The sequence below is a fragment of the Vipera berus genome (assembly GCF_964194415.1).
Source record: "Vipera berus genome assembly, chromosome: W".
NCBI lineage: Eukaryota > Metazoa > Chordata > Lepidosauria > Squamata > Viperidae > Vipera > Vipera berus.
The window spans coordinates 60491086-60499279 of record NC_138210.1 but is presented as its reverse complement, the minus strand read 5'-3'; the positions used below and the strand labels follow the sequence as shown (position 1 = coordinate 60499279).

The 8194-nt window shown below is 42.2% G+C and overlaps 1 long non-coding RNA gene across 1 annotated transcript; it reads right to left on the bottom strand.

Annotated features, from left to right (window-relative positions):
- Nucleotides 1-502: 502 nt before the first annotated feature.
- LOC308675962 lies at nt 503-7982 on the bottom strand. The gene is made up of 2 exons (XR_014028243.1): nt 7228-7982; nt 503-5330 (listed from the first exon to the last, which is right to left on the bottom strand). It is a non-coding gene; the product is annotated as an uncharacterized lncRNA (long non-coding RNA).
- Nucleotides 7983-8194: the final 212 nt, after the last annotated feature.

The following is an 8194-nucleotide window of genomic DNA, read 5'->3' as shown; positions in this document are numbered from 1 at the left end:
GGCTGTGTTTTATGGTGTATGTGCATTTCATTGTTTCCAGAATGCAACAATGTCTGTGACCTTTGCTACCCATATTAAGAGGAATAGCCATTTTGTAAAGAAAGAGATCAGAAGCTTCAAGTCCTAAGGTCATCAGGTGGAGCCAGTCTAGCCGTTACATCTACCCAAATAAGCTTCCAATTATGCTAATTATATGTAGTGGAACTACATACTTAAATTGTAATAAGCACTTTTCAGGAACTCACAGCAGTTTACATACATATTAGTTTGGTTTTTGATATAATGGTCAGGAATGTGCAACAGCAGGCCCTTGCATTTTTGAACTCTTGTGTCCTTATTCTTCTGTATGCAACAAAAAGCATCCACTTTCAGTTTCAAGCCGATTATAATCCAGAACCTTAAACATGGCATCTGGGGTAAGCCAATGTAAAGACATCTCCTTTGGCATTTATCAATACCTCTGCCCCTCCTGTTGCAGAATTAAGAGACTCAGACCTCGGAATCAAAAGAAGTTTGTTTTATTTTGCGCGCAAAAGGTTCAGATTAGAAAGCAAAGGCAATGTCTGAACAACTTTCCAGGAAACAAGCAGGTACATTTATAGTCTTCAAAAGTCACAGAACACGGAAATGTAAATTGTTAATTCTGATTGGTTACATGAATTACAGGCCCCCTTCTAGCTCATTTCTAGCCCCCCCTTTGCATTGCTAAATTGTTTTGCAAACCTGTCTCTTTGCTAGCATCTAGGTTTCCTGTACCATGTATGTGGTTAGCTACAAGTGAGACATATGTGGTTAGCTGCAACTGAACTGTGTGCTAGCTTATTAGATGTGACCCACAGGTGAACTTGTGGTTTGACATTTTCCATTTCCTTGTTCTTCTTCTTCTAACTAATACACGCATTATTCTCTATGCCTCACTGTTGTGTCCTACCTCACATTTATGACATACAGCATCCATATGTATTATTTATATTTTTCCTTATGGCCTGCCTCATTCCCCCCTGTTGAGACTCAATTTCCATTTGGACAAGGAGTCTCACCTTCCATGATATTCCTTTATTTCGGCAAGCAATTCCAGTTTCCCCAGCAAGCAAAGATCAAAACCATTGTATATTAGGATAGGTGAACAGTATAACAGACCAACACTTTGAACTGACACTTATCAAGATAGAGATAGATAGCGACAAGCAAAGAGAGAAAGAAGTATTCCATGAGTTAGACTTCATCCTCTTCAGGCACTCTCTCTAAGCCCCACGGTCCAAACCGCACATATATTCCACCATCCAGATCCCTTCTTTCCCTTGGAATCCCAGGTGTGTATCCATTTTCCAAAGATCCCTCGAGCATAATCAATTCCTTTTCGCTCCTTATCTCTTTCATTGATCTCACAGCCAATTGCCTCATTAAGGGAATTACACACGGGATGAAGGCTAACCCCGCTACTCCACGGAGCAATAGGAACAGCACTTGCTTGACCCATGCGGTTCCTGGTAACCATGAGAACCATTGGTCAGTTCCCTGGAGTCTCTGGCTAATCCTGGACGCTCTATCTTGCAGATCCTTTGCCACTTCTCTGACCATTCCTGATTTATTCATGTAAAAGCAGCATTCTTCTCCTAAAAAGAGACACAAGCCACCTTTTTCAGCTGTCAGGAGGTCTAGGGCCCGCCTGTTCTGCAAGACTACTGCTGCCAAGGAATCTATTTGGTCTTGTACTTCGACCAAGGTCCCAGCAATCTGAGTTAGCCTTGTTGAAATTCCTCAGAAAGCTGTTTAAACTGGGTTGTAGAATGGGCTAAGCCTCCCACACCTGTTCCAACTGCAGTGCCTATTCCTCAGATAGGTAACAAGGGTATCACTAGAGGTACTCTTTTTTTGCACATGTCCTATGAGAGGAACAGGGAGGGCTTGTTCCCCATTAACAACACCCATCTTTGGGAAGAGGTGTACCAGAGTACAAGTTCCAGTCTAAGTAGTAGGCAAACATACATACACATTTTCTCCACACAAGAAAAAGACTCCATCCTCTTCCAAACACACTGCCATACTCATGGAAAAGGCATGAAATCTATGATTATACTCATTGCTCCAAACCTGGTTTTAGTCTAGGAATAACACGCTTAGGTTTAGGAGCTGGGGTTGGCCTGGGGTGCACTCCCCACTGGGAAATAAGACCAGGAGTGGGTTTGCTCCGGTCCCTCTTTGCCGAGTATCTCCAGTGGCCCCAAAGCCTGGGCTTTACTTGTCCCTTCAGGTTCTTCAACAGCCCCTGAGCCTTCCTCTAGGGTGAAAGGAACTGTCTGACCATTCTCACAACATTTGGGACTACCATCCATGGCTTTCTTACCCAATAGGCCACTTGTAAATAGTATCCATAGCCATAGGAGATTCATGGTTGACAACCTGAAATAGGTCAATGTCATTTTCTATTATTTCTATTCCACACTCACAGTCACAACAAGGGGAATAATTACAATTACAAGGTTACCACGCCCGGAGGATGGAGGGGATTAGGTGGAATTTGGGAAAGGACAGTATCAGTATTGGATGAATCACAAAGCCTAGTCTTGTTTGCTAAATTTAGTATCCACAATCCCAAGACTCCCAACAGACTCCAAAGAACCCACTCCCAGGGTGTTTCAAACATAAGTGTCCACAGAAGATACACACTTTCCTTGGTCACACTTAGTGATTTTAGGTGCAACACTTGTTACTTTGGATGTGGGGTGATTCCAGAAGAAAAGGTTTCCAATGCAGCAGGTTACAATCAAAATAATTAAGATCACTAATGCCAGACACATTACACCTATGACTATATATTGTCGGACTACCATTTCTCGAGATAGGTCCAACCTACACCACACAAACCATCCCTAACACATTAACAATTGTTTTTCTCCTTGTTTTCAGCCGTACGTAGAGGGTCAGCTTCCGGAGTGACACCAGTAGGGCCTCTTCTGCCCCGTATGTTGCCTGCCCATTGCCGGTAGGGCAGTTATAGGGGGCGCTTCTTCAAGTGTAGCACTAGAGGACGGGTCTCATCCTGCTCTGCCTCCCAACAGTCATCAGCTGCGGGCTTAACTCAAGTCCAGTGAATCCAAGACTTGGATTCTAACACTTTTACTTCTAGGGGAGAACACATGACCACAATATACGGGCCTTTCCATCTAGGTTTCAAGTTTTCCCCTTTCCAGTGTTTTACCCATACTTTGTCTCCCACTTGGATATTATGACTGGGAGTACTCAGAAATGGTGGGCTTAGGGACACACAATAGTGTTGGATTCCTTGTATTTGCTTATTTAACTCTCCCACCATTTGACTCACCCATGAAGTCCCTATTTGACTTAAGTTCCCTACATGATTTTTCAAATTAGTACTCATGAGGGGGAGGTCTTCCAAACATCATTTCATAAGGAGATAGCCTAATTCCCTTTTGAAGGGTGCATCTCACAGACCAAAGTGCTAGTGGCAATGCATCCACCCATTTAAGGCAAGTTTCAAGGCACACCTTAGTCACCTTTTCCTCTATTCTGTCTTGAGTAAAATTCTAGCCACTTCTCATGCATGCTTTGTCTTGGTAAGGAAACATTCAGGCCACCCAGTATAATTACACACCATAACTAGCATTGCTTTATATAGTCCACATTTTGGCATTTCTGTAAAATCAACAACTAAAGAATCCATGGGGTGATATCCCTTAGGCTGGCTTCCTGGCGGAAGAGTAGGTCCTTGTTTTGGATTAACCTGGGCACAGGTATTACATCTCTTGGTTGCATGGGCACACAGCAAGTGAAGGCGATTAATGTACACAATACGACGGAGGGCTTCAGTTAGTGCACTCTTCCCCATGTAAGTAGTTACCTGAGCTTCTTTTACTACTGGTCAGGTTAAATTCTCAGGGACAAAAATCCTTCCATCTGGGAGCATGTACCACTCTCCCTGTTTGTGTCCTTGCAAGTCTACACTTGCCTGTAATTCCTCAGCTTTGGAATATTTAGGGCTCAGTCCTCTTGGCATTTCTAATGCTACACAAGCTGTCATGTCAGGGTAGGGTTGGCTATCTCGAGTTGCTGATAACCTTGCTTCTTTGTCAGCTGCTGTATTTCCTCAGGCTACATCATCTTGTCCCTTTTGATGTCCTTTACAGTGCATGACGCTACTCTTTTAGGTCCCCGCACAGCTTTGATGAGTCTTTCAATCAAAAGAGGATGTTTAATTTCTCTTCCTGCTCCTGTCAAGAGTCCTCTCTCTCTATAGAGTGCAGCATGTACATGTAATGTGAGGAATGCATATTCAGAATCTGTCCAAAGTCAACAATTTATTAGCTTCCTCTATCAGGAGAGCTGTGGCTGCCAGAATTTTTAGACATTGTGGCCACCCTTTTGAAACTGCATCAAGTTGTGTTGACAAATAAGCTATGGGCTGTTGCCAACTTCCCTTTTCTTGAGTCAGGACTCCAATAGCCACATTACTCTTTGAGTCCACATACAAATTAAAAGGTTTCTCCAGATTGGGAAGTCCTGTGACAGGAGCTTGAGATAAAGCTGATTTTTAAAGTCTCAAAACAAAAGGCTCCTTTTCTCCCCCCTTTGTGGACTCATAGAGTGGTTTGACTAGCAGGGCAAAATTCAGTATGCAATGGGGCAAGGGTAGCTTCTCTGCCGGAGACGAATAGGCACTGCCAGAGGCTTCACTTGGATGACTAGTGGTGCATGCTGGGCTGCATAACCTGGAGGATTATCTTCTGCCCATACTTGGGGCACTCCAAATTCCTGCCACGTATCGGGGACTTGAACCTCTTGGGCCACCATTATTCACCACATCTCATCTGGAGGGTACTTCATTACAAGTGCCATTCTGTCTTCTTCAAATGACAATGTCTCTCCCATTTTTCATAGCAGGTCTCACCCCAGCAAAGGAATGGGATACTCAGGCATATATAAGAATTGATGTTCAATGTCCCATCCATTTAGGGAACATCTCAGGGGCTTCAAAAAAGAATGACGATTAACGGAGCCATCAACTCCTTGCACATTTATGACATCAGTAGAAAAGGGAGCCAATAACTTAGTAACTACAGATCTAGATGCCCCTGTATCTACTAGAAAGGTCACATTATTGTCCCCTATCTTCATTCGGACCAAGGGTTCAGGGGGGGGGGGCTTGACTTAACTCTGGTCCCCTTCAGTTTTCAGTCCATTGTTCAGCTGCTGCCAACCCTATGGCCTCAACTTTTTCTTGAAATTGGCCTCAGCCTCTATTTTCTCTTTTTTTCTTTTCTTTTCCCCACTTCTGGGTAAAGAACCCCTTCCTGTAGCCATTCCTTTGTCTGTATTCACAAACAAATTGCTTAGTAAAGAGCAACAAAGGAATCCTCACCAAACTCTGGTTGAGTTTGTTTGCACATAAATCTTCACTCAAAACAATATACAGTAACTCATTTATAATCCCAAACTTTTTCTCAACTTCTTCGTTTTAAACAAGGGTTGAATTACAATTCCTTCAATTCTCTTAGGTATTGTTTTCTATCAGTGTGTCCCACACACAGGCATAAAAACATTAAAAAAATAAAAATAAAATGACAACAAAACGCAACTCCAGCAAAATAAATAAAATAAACAAGATTAATAAGATATTGTGAGTTACTGAAATAGTTTTGTATCAAACTGTAATATCAACTCTTCGCTCTTAATATAAATTTAGTCAAATTCCAATTTAATCAGATTCCATTCAGATGGAAACAAATTTCCATTAAGTAGGTTAAAACATTAAATTTCACATCCATCCCAGCTTCCTCAAACCAGAATTCTAAACCGAAAAAAAATAGTTAAAAAGATTAGACCCCCCTTTTCCTTTCTGTCTCTCTTGCTCTTAAAGCAACACAACCAGCAAAGGTGAGAGGACAGAAAAAGAAGAATTACAGAAAAATCTCACCACTAACAAAATAGTTTTCTCTTCTTCACATGCATTTCCATGAATTCTCTCACACATCTTCCATGAGACTTTTCATACAAACGCTTATATTGCTTTTTCATTTCACTTTTTAATAAACAAACAAAAGAAATTCTGCAGTTTACTGCTTCTTTCACAGTCTGTGGTGGGGGAGAAACTCTCTCTCACACACACACAGAGGATTATCATATCCACACATTCATTTCCATTCAAACTGCTTGCATAAACAATTTCACATACAGATATTTCATTTCATACTTTCTTCTGACAAATCAATAACTAATATAATTACAAGGAGCTGTTCAGAAGCCAATGAGCTCCCTTGTTTGTTGGTTGTTTTTTTTTTAATAAGGCCTTTTTATTAATTATTATTAGACACAACACAGACACTTAATTATTATTATTAGACACAACACAGACACACAAACACTACCTCCACACTCCTCTAACAAAAATGGACTATATACTGCCTGGGATCCATCAGGCACATAAATTTCTTTTATTAACCTATATGTTTAGTGCTTGACATAGCCAATTTTTAAAACTTCCATATTTTGAGCAAAATGCACTAGTGCTTTTAATAGGATTTCTTGGTGAGTTCCTTGGGCTCCTATCCCTTGAACTTTATTAGTGTCATTATCAACATCTGCGGGTTGAACTGGACTCACCACTGGCTGCTGGACTGGAACCACTGGTGGTGGGACTTGAGGCACAGGGTGATACACAGGGACATGGGGGAGGGGCGCATCTTCTTCATAGGGATCAGTTTTTGAAACAGGTATGGTTTCAATCTGACCCTTTTTTTTCCCTTGACATCTAGGATTTCTATTCATTCGTGCCACACAGACCCGCAGGAATTCTACTCAGCATTTGCAGAGCCATTCAGGATTCTCCTTTACTACTATTTGCCACTATTGATATTGATCTGGGTGACCATAATCTCCACTAAAACCTTTCTTGAAATTCTTCAGCATACATTGAAGAGGTGTCCGAGAGACACTTCCTCTACCACCCATTTTCTAAGACACTGCCACTGACCTGTGGTGCCGGATGTTCCAACGGTCACCAACAGGAACTGCAATGGCTTAACCACCCACACAACACTATCTCTAGGGTCACATTAGGACGCGCTGATCCTGGACCCAGGGGGGTGATCAGGCCCCCTCTTCCACTCTTAGTGGGTCTATAGCCTCTACGTTCCACAACAAGTGGGGCTATTCCATCCACTTTTTTTTTTAAACGAGTGGGACTACCCTTTTTTTCAATATACTTGCCTGCAGGCGTCTTCTCCCTCAGACGTCAAGTTCTGGTTGTGGATGACTTATTTTGATTCCGTGCGGGTTCTTGGATCGGTCGGGTGTCCACCAGGCGCCCCCACAGAGTCCTCCGCCTCCTTTCGGAGAAATCGTCCGTGCCGGCTAAAGGAAGACAGGACGACCCCGGCGGGGCCCCAGGTGGTCCGTGCCGTCCTCAGCGAAATATCGCTCCACGTCCCATCTCTGGGTGCCAGAAAATGTTGCAGAATTAAGACTCAGACCTCGGAATCAAAAGAAGTTTGTTTTATTTTGCGCGCAAAAGGTTCAGATTAGAAAGCAAAGGCAATGTCTGAACAACTTTCCAGGAAACAAGCAGGTACATTTATAGTCTTCAAAAGTCACAGAACACGGAAATGTAAATTGTTAATTCTGATTGGTTACATGAATTACAGGCCCCCTTCTAGCTCATTTCTAGCCCCCCCTTTGCATTGCTAAATTGTTTTGCAAACCTGTCTCTTTGCTAGCATCTAGGTTTCCTGTACCATGTATGTGGTTAGCTACAAGTGAGACATATGTGGTTAGCTGCAACTGAACTGTGTGCTAGCTTATTAGATGTGACCCACAGGTGAACTTGTGGTTTGACATTTTCCATTTCCTTGTTCTTCTTCTTCTAACTAATACACGCATTATTCTCTATGCCTCACTGTTGTGTCCTACCTCACATTTATGACATACAGCATCCATATGTATTATTTATATTTTTCCTTATGGCCTGCCTCACTCCTAACTTGCATAGTAGATCCTTTTTCTATCCTGCATGTTACAAAGGGAAGTGCTCCCCTTCCATGTTGTCTTCATTACAAGGAATATATCTCTAGGCCCCATAAATTGTCTCAGAAAATGAAAATGATTCAAATGAAATCAAAATAATTCAGAATGATGCTTTCTTATCAACCCTTCTAGGACCAAGTTAATAAAGGGTGCT